At 45.2% G+C, this 12372-nt stretch overlaps 1 protein-coding gene across 1 annotated transcript in view; it reads left to right on the forward strand.

Annotated features, from left to right (window-relative positions):
• The first annotated feature begins 480 nt into the window (after positions 1-480).
• SHISAL1 (shisa like 1) overlaps positions 481-12372 on the forward strand; it is a 174305-nt gene continuing 162413 nt past the window's right edge. Inside the window, exon 1 of the mRNA XM_030539909.1 lies at positions 481-624. The gene's annotated coding sequence lies outside the window, so the exon portion shown is untranslated. The remainder of the gene's footprint in view (positions 625-12372) is intronic.

A 12372-nucleotide genomic window follows, 5' to 3' on the forward strand; every position in this document is an offset into this window, starting at 1 on the left:
AGTCATTGACAAGTGTAGACGCTCCCTCGGTTTTTGCTCAAAGGAGAGACTTTTTCCGTTTTAAATGGCAAATGTTGACATGCCCTTAGATTTTAAGAAAGGAATGCTTAAAGTTACATGCCTAAGACCATAAATAGGCATTTGAATAAATGGTCTAATTTCCAGAGGTGCTGAGCATCCAGCAGCTCCCATTGCTTCCCATTCATTCCAATTAATAATTATTGCAACTCATTGAAATGCACTCACGCAAATGAATATTTAACCCAGATAAAAGTTCTGTATTTTGAACATCTTTTGTGCTTGTGCCATTTTTTTGCATCTGCACTCAAGCATTTGAACTAAAATAAAATATACAATTGTATACAATATATAATAAATAATGCATGGAAGTATATACTAAGAATCACCCCTCTACAGTATTAGAGCTGTAAGATTCACCTTTTCTGTCTGATATTTTCCTCTCTATCTGTTCAGATGTGAAAGAAAATGAAGATGAGCAGCTTGGGTGCAGAATTAAAAGCAGATCAGAATCAGCAACCTGTTTCCCATTGCATGGCCTAAATCTTCAGCTGGGAATAGGACAACAAAACCACTCCCTGAGAATGACTTGAACATGCAGATAAGGTATTCAAGCACACTACAAACCTCTGTTCTTTTTATTACCTTTTTTTCTCTTTAATGCATTAGGATTTCTCCAGGAAACGTGACAATAAAAACTGGTGGTTTGCAAGTGTCTGATAGGTTAAGATAATTCACACAAGGTAGTATACTGGAATGCTACTTTTCTATAGGGGTGTAAGTAAAAGGATCATTGTAGGAATCGGTGAATACAGCACACTTCTATTGTAAATCAGAAAGACAGAGAAAAAGAAGAACCAGTTGGATAAATTAAGATAGTTAAAGGATGAATGATCACTACTAGGGTAATAAGAGAGAGACTCCAGTACGCCTGTCACTCATGCCTTCATAGATTTGCACAATGAGACGAATTCAGCTCTGTCACATGAAACTGAACTGTGCCTTCCAAGAAGTAGCACTCATCTATGTCCTATATGTATATTTCCTTTTTAAGTCATCGTCTATGCACACAGGTTGTACTGGTTTTACTAAAATCAGTGTTTAAATATATTTAGTTAAGCTGTTGCAAACAGCTGCGCGTACATGCTTAAATTGACTTATAATGGAGACACATTGATTGAGATTTCAAATTAAGCTAACTCAGTATAAACCAGCTGTAAATCTATTCAAATATGTTGACACAGGGATTTGCCTCAGTTGAACTAAGGGTTCGTCTGCACTGTGGCTTGTGTAGACAGGCCCTGCTAGCTGTACAGTAGGTAGCTCGCTAAAAATAAACGTGAAGACACTGAGGTATGGGCTTCCGCACTGGCTGTACAAGTCAGTCTGACCCCCCTGAGTCCGTGGTCACTTGTGCAGAAGTGCTGAAGCCCACGTCGTGGTGTCCTCACTCATGGGAGATGGGTATAATAAGCATGGGGTGGCTGTAATAGGGTTGGGTGGGTGGGGAGGTCTGGCAGGGGAGGCGAGCAGCAGGTGAGTGAGCAGCAGGCAGGTGGGGGAGAAGGTGAGAAAAGGGGGGAAACTCACGGTGGGGGGTGAAGAGGTGAGTGGCGAGTCAGCAGTAGGCGGGAGCAGGGCCTGGGGCAGTGCAGGGGTGAAGTGTGGGCGGGGCTGTGGGCGGAAGAGTTGGGATAAGAAGCTAGCCTCCCCCAGGGGAAGCTTCACCCACTGCCCATGTCCTCACTTCTGTTTTTAGCAAGCTACCTAGAGTACAGCTATCATGGGTAATGTCTACTCAAGCTGCCATTCGCCCCCTCACCTGCTATGTAGATATATCCTAAGTCCATGTAAAATAAAAAAATAATTGTGAAACCTTGTGCGTGCAGACAAGATCTATATTATATTTGATTTATTTTGATCTGAAACTCTTCTGGCATAATCTGCTGAATATCCAGCATAACTGTACAATTGCAATGTTAAGCATCAGTGTGAATTTTTGGTATTGTTTTGAATTTGACTGGAAAAATTTTTGGAATAGCCTACCCATTTTCCTTGCAGTGGGATTTAACCCACATATTTGTCGCTTATTAATTTATCCCAAACAGGATATCACCCTAAATTTTGTCCTGCAAAACATTGTATGGGTTCCTCTCGTCAGTAATTATATTCCTAACAGATGTGTCTGGCAGTATAGTACATGATTTATGGACACACTAGCAAGAAATATTGAATTCCATCAGGACAAATGGCCATGTACTGTATAGCCAAGCAGTTCTGTTAGGAATTCCATCATGTATAGAATATTTGTCCATCTAGGAATTTATGGTTTAGGCTGTCCAGGAGTTTGTCCTGATTAAACAATAAGATTAGTTCTAGGATTGTAGACCCAAATGTTTGTCCTCTTGGAAATCCTAATCCCAAAAATTAATTCTGTGGCATATGTTTGTACGTCAGTGAGTTGAGTTTGTTTTCTTGCCAGGAATTCAGTATGTATACAATTTTTTAAGGGTCATACTCATTTTGGCTGGGATTGTCAAAGGGCCTAAGAGAATTAGATACCCAGTGAAATCCATTGGAATTTGAGTACCTATCTCCCCCAGGCACGTCTGAAAATTTCAGCCTTCAAAAATATGAGGGATTTAAACCTGTAGCTACCTATAAATTCCTCATTGATATTATTGCTGCATACCATGGCCACTCAGAACTTCACTGGTATGAGGGATAGAACTGATATTGTTCCTGGGTAAAATAACGAAGTGGCTGATATTGGACTCAATTAATAAAAGAATTACAGGAGGGTAATAAAATCCAATCAACATGGATTTATGGAAAATAGATCCTGTCAAATTAGCTTAATATCATTTTTTTATGATAAATTTGGTTGGTAAATGTAACAGTGTTGATGTAATATACTTAGACTTCTGTAAGGCATTTGATTTGGTGCTGCATGACATTTTAATTAAAAAACTGGAATAAGGCAAAATTAACATTAAATGAATTAAATATATGCTGGCTGACAGATATAAAAATTTAATTGTAATTGGGGAATCATCAAGAGAATGTGGGATCTAGCCATGATCAGTTCTTAGCTCGACGCTGTTAATTATTTTTATGGTGACCAAGAAGGGAACATAAAGTGATTGCTGAGCAAGGTTGCAGATGACACAAAGATTAGGCATCTAGGAATAAAGAATCCAGACTATACTTACAGAAAGGGGGACTATCCTGAGAAGCAGTGACTTTTAAAAAGATTTAGGGGTCATGGTGGATAATCAACTGAACATGAGCTCCCAGTGTGATGCTGTGGCCAAAAGGGCTAATGTGATTCTTGAATGTTGTGACAGCGTGTTGGGAATGCAGAGCTGACCCAGCACTCTGATCACTATGTTACCAGCTATTACCCCCCTGGAATGGATTTAATTGGGGGCAGGGATAGATGTTCAGTGGCTTAATTAGACAGGAGGCTGATGAGCTTATGAAAGCAATCAACTGGGAACAGATAAAGAACAGGAAGGAAGTGCAAAAGTGGGGAGGTTGGCAGCGATCAGGGGGATATAGGATCTCAGGATGGTGAGATCTTGCCCTCTCCCTCCCGGGAGGGTGGATTAAGGGGAGAATTTACTTCCAACTGTATCCTGTTGCACAAAGCTGTACTTTGTGAATTGGTGGAGGTCACCCAATAAATAGCACATGGATGCTTAGAAACTCATAGGCATCCGGCCTGTTTGTGGTGGTCTAGAAGACAGAGAAGGGAGCTTGTTAACAGATCTTGACTAAAACTAAGGAGGCTATGACCTGTGTTCTTGGCACTGGTGGAACTGCTGCTGGAATACTTTGTCCGCGAGGGCTAGCTCTAACTTTTTTGCCGCCCCAAGCCAAAAAAAAAAAAAGGCAGCTGTGCCACCCTAAGATTGGACGGAATGCCTCCCCTTAGAATCTGCTGCCCTAAGCACAAGCTTGCTCTGCTGGTACCTGGAGCCAGCCCTGGTGTCCGCAGTTCAAGAAGGAACGCGGTAAATTGGAGAGGGTTCAGAGAGGAGTCATAAGAATAATTAAAGAACTAGTCAACCTGCTTTATAGCGATAGACTCCGAGATCTCATTCTATTTAGCTTAACAAAGAGAAGGTATTGGGGTGACTTGATCACAGTCTATAAGTACCTACATGAGGAAGAGAAATTTTGAAAAAGTTCTCTACTCAATGGCAAAGAAAAATATAACAAGATCTAACACTGGAAATTGAAGCTAAACAAATTTAAACTGGAAATGAAGTGCACATATTTAACAGTGAGGGTAATTGAGCATTGACAAAACTTACTATGGGTTTTGCATCGTGGGGAATTTTAAAATAAAGATTGGATGTTTTTCTAAAAGATACGCGTTAGTAGTTCAAACAGGAATCATTCTGGGGAAGTTCTATGGCTTGTGTTATGCAGCAAGTCAGACTAGAATATCTAGTCATCCCTTCTGGCTTTAGACTCTATGAACTCAGATTCTTCTTGTTCTATATGCAGATGCTTCTAATATTGAAGCTAGAGAAGAATGTCTATTAGCTGTTCATACTAAGGCCTATAACTCACACAGTTGATCCCATTCTGATTCTAACCAGTAGAGAGCAGTGACACACATACATGCTAACCAGTGTATTAAAGAAGAGCAAATAAGAATTGCATTCCTTACTTCATAATGCTACAGGCTGGTGAACATTTAATAAGGTATGAAAACACTTTTTAATAATATATGGCTTATTATATTACTTACTAATGTCCACTAAACTTGATCACATGCCTTCTCACTGGTATGCTTGCATTTTTTACCCTTTCTGGCAATTTGCCTTCTTTTGTAAATATCTGTTTTATTGTAGCTGAAACTCAAAAACAACAATAACTTTTTGAAGGGGAAAAAAAGGTCTAACATATGGGCAAGGGAAGGTCCGGATCTTTAACTAGTGTAAATCTGCCATAGCTCCATTGAATACCCTGGAGGCATGCCAGTTTACACCTACTAAAATCTGGCTCAGTATATGTATTTGCAGTATAATGTGAATGTATGCACCTCAGAGTTCTTTGACAAGATCATAGAATGAAAACTTTGACAGGGCCTGAGGATCATGGTGAGTGCTTTCTTCAAAATCTCTTTCATAGATATGGCCCCAGTAAAATATTCAAATGGATACAAGGGTGCGTGACAAACAGAATAGATAAAGCTAAAGAAATACAGGCTCATAGCATTTAGAGGGGGAAAAGACTCATCTCGAAAATGAAGTCCATATTCCTGCAAGGAAGGATGGAGTCAGATAATTTTAATTTTTGGTGTTTCCTAACTTTTGAGTGCTTTATTTTATAACCTTTATAATGTGGTTTTATTGGGTATAAATGCCTTTAAAAAAAAAAAGCAAATGAAAAAAACAGGAATTCTATCACGTGGCATCATATTGATACTCAGATGGTCATCAGCGGGGATGGAATTTTTTGATCCATAACCCAGACCTCTGTCACTGGAGCTACGGGAGTAACAGCTAGCAAAAGAAGTTTGTCATCCTCTCTGGGGACCAGCAATAGAGGGGACTGAGAGATACACGGTGCCAGTTTCATGGATGTTTGCTGTCAATGATGAGACTTGGGAATCCTAACTTCCACTCCAGGCTCTAAAGAAGAGTCTGGCTTCTGCTGAGGTCTAAATTTGACCCCTTCTGCTGTCCCTAATAACTTGTCCCTGTCCTAGACCTGTCTCCACTTCACGCCTGACTCCTCATACTAGTCCCAGTCTCCACTTCTCTGGCTCCCAGTCCCAGTCTCCCTCACCACACTCCTTATCCAATCTCAGGCTCCTTCCCCACTCTCATCCTGGCTCTTTGCCAAGCCATTCCCAGACTCTCTTTCTCCTTCCCCCTCCAACAGCATCCAGTCCCAGTCTCCATCCTTCCCCAGGCACTTTGTCTCCATGTTCTCCTCCTCATCTCCATTCCCCTGGCTCTTGTGCCTTCTGCATTCAATCAGGCCATTTTCTCTTCCACGCTGCCTATACCCCTGCAAGGGGGGTCATTCAGAGAACAGGAGAGACAGGATCACTGTTCTGCCAAGCACATCTATCACAGGGAAAGTTCTGCTTAGCCCCTGCAGCTCTGGGCTGAACCATGCTCAGTACAGAAGGAGTCTTTCGAGATTTTAACTGTGAAGTTGTAACAAGACTCTCTTGAGCGTGCAGGTAAACTAAGTTTTTTTCCCCCCCCAAAGTTTATAATGTGGCAAAACATGGGCAAATATTCAGGGGACCAACAAAGAACATATCCCTGACAATTTCAAATCCCTAGTCCAAGGCAAAGAGGTGCTAGAACTTCTCAAAGCACCAGCTGTAAGAATTTTTTTTAACTTGGCAAAACAATATATTTTTCCCTAATCTCATTTTCAGAAATGGTTGGACTGTTTTGGCTGACACTTTAAAAAACAAAATTGCAGGCTAAGGCAGACCTCCCTTGTAGAAAATTGCAGCACCAATGGTTAAAATTTGGCAAAGTTATAAGCAACTGAAAACAGGCTCTTAAAATGGGAAGTCGGAGAATTCTAGTAATAGGCAGAGCTACCAGCTCTGCATATTATAATAAAACATACTATCTCCCTTTCAGACAACTTACTTAAGTCTTTTACATCTTTAAAAAAAAAAGATTCCTGAAGATTTTCTGCTGGAAAAAGAACATTACAAAGCAAAAATATAAATTAATTCACAATATTCATAGTGACTGAAAATGAACTGTTCAATAGAGATTCATGATATTCTAAAATGGTCTTTGCTTCCTCAGTCAAGTCAACAATATGCATTTTTTCTAATGAAGTGTGTGACCTTAAACTTGTGGCAAGGATTTTTATTTAAATCTTAGCTTTATAGCCACTTTGAGTGGATAATATTGACCCTGAATTCCCCAGCGAGGCTCCAGGATTGTAAGGAACCTTGTTACCCACTGCCTCCAGCCAGAGAGAGTCTTGTGGTAGCTGGGTATCAGCTCCCTAGCATCACCAATCTTTCAGACACTCAAGTTGTGTCAGCCCTAACTTCGCCTGGCAGGTTATCAATAGGTGCATCCTAGTCTGAGTCCCTTTGAATCGTTCCCCTGAGATATCCAGTCCCTGCCACTAGCTACTCAGAAATTTCAGATCCTCTGCCCCCAAATCTGCAGTGTACCCAGGGCCGGTGCAAGCGCAAAACTTCCACCTTGCACCCCCTACCCAGCTAACCTCGCCCACCCCCACGGCAGCTAACTCAGCATCCGACCTGGAGAGTCCCCTCCCCCCCGCAGCAACTACCCCCCCACGGTGACAGCTAACCCCTCTCTCCCCTGTCCCCCCACGGCAGCTAACCCCGCCTGGGGACACTTCTCCAATTCTCCCTCCCTGCCACTGCAGCTAACCCTGCCTTGGTAGCCCGCCCCAGCTCACCTCAGCTCTGCCTCCTCCACTGAGCACACTGGCTCTGCTCTAATTTTCCTCCCCGCCCAGGCTTGCAGCGCTTATTGGAGGAGACTTAAAGCTGGGCTGTGTGCTCAGCGGAGGACTCAGAGTGGAGGTAAGCTGGGGCAGGGAGCTGTTCCCCTGTGCGCCCCCCTTGCCCCTGTTACTGCCCTTCCCGTGCGCAACCCCACCCAGCTCACCTCCACTCCATCTCGCCTGAGGGGACTTTTAGGCGCCCCCAACCACTAGGCGCCTTAGGTGGCCACCTAGTTTGTCTAAATGGTTGCACCGGCCCTGCATGTACCTCACTTTACCAGTTTTGCCTTAAACCATACCTCCTGTAAACCATGCACCACTTGTGAGCACTTTAATAAAATGAAAGCAGGTTTATTTAAGAAAGAATAAAGAGTAAGTAGAAGTGAGAGAAAGTGATGGAAACAATTGCTTACAACACACGACAAAATCATAAAATGTGAACCTAGGTCTACACTTATCAATATTTACCTTTCCCATCTAATAAAGTAGGCTCCCCTCCCATCCCACCACCAAGTTCAGGGCTTGGCTACACTGGAGAGTTGCAATGCTGGTGTTGGCTTTACAGTGCTGCAATTCACTCACTGTCCACACTGGCAAGGCACATACAGCGCTGTATCTCCCTGGCTACATCGCTGGTTGTATTCCACCTCGACCTGGGGAATAACGACTATAGCGCTACTGATGCAGCACTGCACCGCCAGTGTGGTCACCAAAAGCGCTGTTATTGACCTCCAGAGGTATTTGGAGGTATCCCAGAATGCCTGTTCAGCCACTCTGCTCATCAGTTCGAACTCTACTGCCCTGGCCTCAGGTGACCAAGCATCAGACCCGCCCTTTAAATGCCCCGGGAATTTTAAAAATCCCCTTCCTGTTCGCTCAGCCAGGTGTAGAGTGCAATCAGTGACTCTTTCCAGGTGACCATGGCTCCACGTGGCAAATGAGCCCCAGCATGGAGCAATGGCGAGTTGCTGGATCTCATCAGTGTTGGGGGAGGAAGCTGTGCAGTCCCAGCTGCGCTCCAGCCATAGGAATTACGATACCTATGGGCAGATATCAAGGGCCATGCTGGAAAGGGACCATGACCGGGACACGCTGCAGTGCAGGGTTAAAGTGAAGGAGCTGCGGAGTGCCTACTGCAAAGCCTGCGAGGGAAACCGCCGCTCCGGCGCTGTCCCCACTACCTGCCGTTTTTAAAAAGAGCTGGACGGGATACTTGAGGGTGACCCCACCTCCACTCCGAGGACCACAATGGACACTTAAGAGCTGGGGGGAGAAGGAGGAGAAAAGCGAGAGTGAGGGTACTGGGGTGGGGGGAGACATCTAGGAGTCCCAGGAGATGTGCAGCCAGGAGCTCTTGTCAAGCCAGGAGGAAGGTAGCCAGTCACAGCAGCCGGTGCTTGGTGGAGGACAAACAGAGGAGTGGGTTCCTGGTAAGCGGCTTTTATTTTCAGGATGGAAATTTTTTGGGAGGGGGGGGGAGGGTTAGGGCTGCATGCATGCATGCATAGATGCGGAACAGCGCATTGATGTGGTCTATCGAGTCGCGGTAATCGGCCTCGGTAATCTCTTCAAAAGTTTCAGCTAGAGCGTGGGCAATGCGCTTGTGCAGGTTTCTTTGAAGAGCCACTGTGGTCCTTGTCCCGGTCAGGCTAACACATCCGCACCACTGTGTCGTGAGGGGTGGGCGGACCATTGCAAGACACAGGCAAGCTGCATAGGGGTCAGGGTGAATCTGCATTGCAGTAGAAGACCCTCCCGTGCTTCCCAGGTGACCCACAGCACCGAGATATCTTCCAGGATAAACTCCTGTGGAAAATGTTGGGATAGTGTTCAGTGTAGGTGCCCCCTGCAGCTGTTTGCTTTCCCCAACTCACAGAAACCCCAAGGACAGTACAACCCTGAAATAATCAGTCCCCCTTACTCACCATTTCGGGGCTCGCGTGGATTATGTGCGCTCTCTTTGGGATGGGAAAATTATGCTATTATGAAGACTGTTACCCTCCTTAACTGTGGGAGAATAACTGTCTGGTATAAACAATGCTGCCTCTGTTAAGTGTTGCATTTTTGCCTTTACAGATGCAACCTTGAGATCTTGGCTGCCCATGTTATCAATGGCTGAGAGACTACAAAACCTCCCGAAAAAGCCGCGAAAAAGCAAAGAAGACATGCTGCAAGCAGTTATGCAGCACTCTGTCACAGAGAATCAAAAAGTGCAGGACTGGAGGGAAAGGGAAAGCAGGATCCACCAGAGAAATGCAGCGGACAGGAAAAAAAGCACAAAGCAGCTGATAAGCATCCTGAAGCGCCAAGCAGACTCTGTCCAGGCGCTCATAGCCATGCAGGCGGAGCACTACCGTGCCCACCCCCCCCCCCCGCACCCCTTGTCCCAAAGCTCCTTCCCTTGTGAACCCATGTCAGCTCAAAACCCTTTCCCCAGTATCCAGGTTCTTACCCCCACCATCAGCTGCCTCCAACACCTGTACGTTTACTAAGCAGCCCTGAGAACTACAACTTTTACCCTCTGCACTCAACCCCCCTCACCATGCAGTATAGCCATCCTGAAGTGCAGCAGTCATTGCACAACACTTCAGACAGGACATAGTCAAACCTGTGACTGTACAGTTCCCCACCCCACCTCCCTGCCCTTTTAGGTTCCCAAAAACTTGTGTGTCTGTAAATAAAGTTATTTTCTTTTCAATAAATGAATTCTTGGCTTTGAAAAGAGTCTTTATTATTGCAGAAAGTCAAAGATACCTTAGCCCAGGAAAGAAACAGGCACTGCAAATCAGCTTAGCAAACAGATTCCTACTAACATTGTAACCACTGCACTTCACTCCCGTGCAAGGCACCAAACATTACTGTTTGTTTTCAGCCTCAAATTCCTCCCTCAAGGCATCCCTAATCCTTGCAGCCCTGTGCTGGGCCTCTCTAGTAGTCCTGCTCGTGCAAATTCAGCACCCAGGCGTTGAACCTCAGAGGTTCAACTGAGTCTTTCACCCTTCCCTTCACAAATATTGTGGAGGGTACAGCACATGGATATAACCGCGGGGATGCTGCTTTCCCCCAAGTCCAGCTTCCCATACAGAGATCGCCAGCGCTCCTTTAGAAGGCCAAACGCACACTCCACAGTCATTCAGCACTGGCTCAGCCACTAGTTGAACCCTTCCTTGCTGCTGTCAAGGCTCCCTGTGTACAGTTTCATGAGCCACGGCATTAATGGGTAAGCAGGATCACAATGGGCATTTCGACGTCCTCTGCTGTGATCTTCCGGTCTGGGAAAAAAGTCCCGGCTTGCAGCTTCCTGAACACACCAGTGTTGCATCATGCACCTTTCCGGGCCAGCCTGTGTCAATGTCAATGAAATGCCCACGGTGACCCACAAGTGCCTGGAGAATCATGGAGAAATACCCCTTCCGATTAACGTACTCAGATGCTAGGCAGGGTGGTGCAGGAATAGGAATATGCGTCTCATCTATCGCCCCTCCACAGTTAGGGAAACCCGTTTGGGCAAAGCCATCCACAATGTCCCACATGTTCCCCAGAGTCACGGTTCTTCTTAGCAGGATGAAATTAATGGCCTTGCAAATTTGCATCAACATGATTCCAATGGTTGACTTTCCCACTCCAAACTGGTTCCCGACTGATCTGTAGCTGTCTGGAGTTGCCAGCTTCCAGATTGCAATAGCTACCTGCTTCTTCATCGGCAGGGCAGCTCTCAATCTTGTGTCCTTACGCCGCAGGGTGGGGGCGAGCTCAGCACACAGTCCCATGAAAGTGGCTTTTCTCATCTGAAAGTTCTGCAAACACTGCTCGTCAACCCAGACTTCCATGACGATGTGATCCCACCACTCAGTGCTTGTTTCCCGAGCCCCAAAGCGGCGTTTCACTGTGCTGAACATGTCTGTGAACGACACAAAATTGCTTGTGGCATTTGCCTTACGCAACTCGCTATCATCATCGGACTCCTCACTGTCACTTTGGATCTTAAGGAATAGCTCAACTGCCAAACGTGATGTGCTGGCGAGACTCGTCAGCATACTCCTCAGCAGTTCGGGCTCCATTTCCCACAGAAATAGCGCTGCACAGAAACCGTTGAAAGAGGCAAGATGGCGCCAAGCGTGGATGGAAAAACAGGGATTGTTGGGATGTGAAGCAATGCATCACGGGGCCATGGGACAGGAAGCAGAATGACCTGCACCCTCCGTCCCCTTCCCACAACCCACGGTGCCAGAATGGGAAGAGGTGCTCTGTGGGATAGCTGCCCATAATGCACCACTCCCAACACTGCTGCCAATGTGGCCACATTGCAGTGCTGGTGGCTGTCAGCGTGGCCACACTGCAGCGCTTTTCCTACGCAGCTGTACAAAGACAGCTTTAACTCCCAGTGCTGCACACCTGCAAGTGTAGCCAAACCCTCAGTCTGTTGTAGAGCTGTCTTCTTTCACAAGAACTAGGATCCAAATGTTCATGAGAGCCCACCCCCTCTTGTTAAGTGGTTTCCTCAGAAAATGGCTACAGAGTGCCTTTTCCTACAGTTTGTTACACTGAGACAGTCTTTTGAGACAGTCTGTCATAGCCAGAAGGATCTCCTGCCTGCTATAATGTTCCTTTTCACCTCCAAGTGATTTCAATCATTTGCAATTGTCCTTGATGGTTTTCCATTAACTGTTCTGAGGTGTGGCAAGAGTAGAGACAGTGGAATCTTGCATTACCTTTCCAGCTGACACAGGAGGGGTGCATGTCAAGTCCCTCTTGCTTGAGTAGATCATCACTGAGACATCTTATCCTCCCAGTGACTGATTTCTACTCCAAGTCCATGAAGCAAACTTTCAATATAAAGACATTATTCCTTAAATATTACCCACACATACA

The sequence above is a fragment of the Gopherus evgoodei genome, chromosome 1 (assembly GCF_007399415.2).
Source record: "Gopherus evgoodei ecotype Sinaloan lineage chromosome 1, rGopEvg1_v1.p, whole genome shotgun sequence".
Lineage (NCBI taxonomy): Eukaryota > Metazoa > Chordata > Testudines > Testudinidae > Gopherus > Gopherus evgoodei.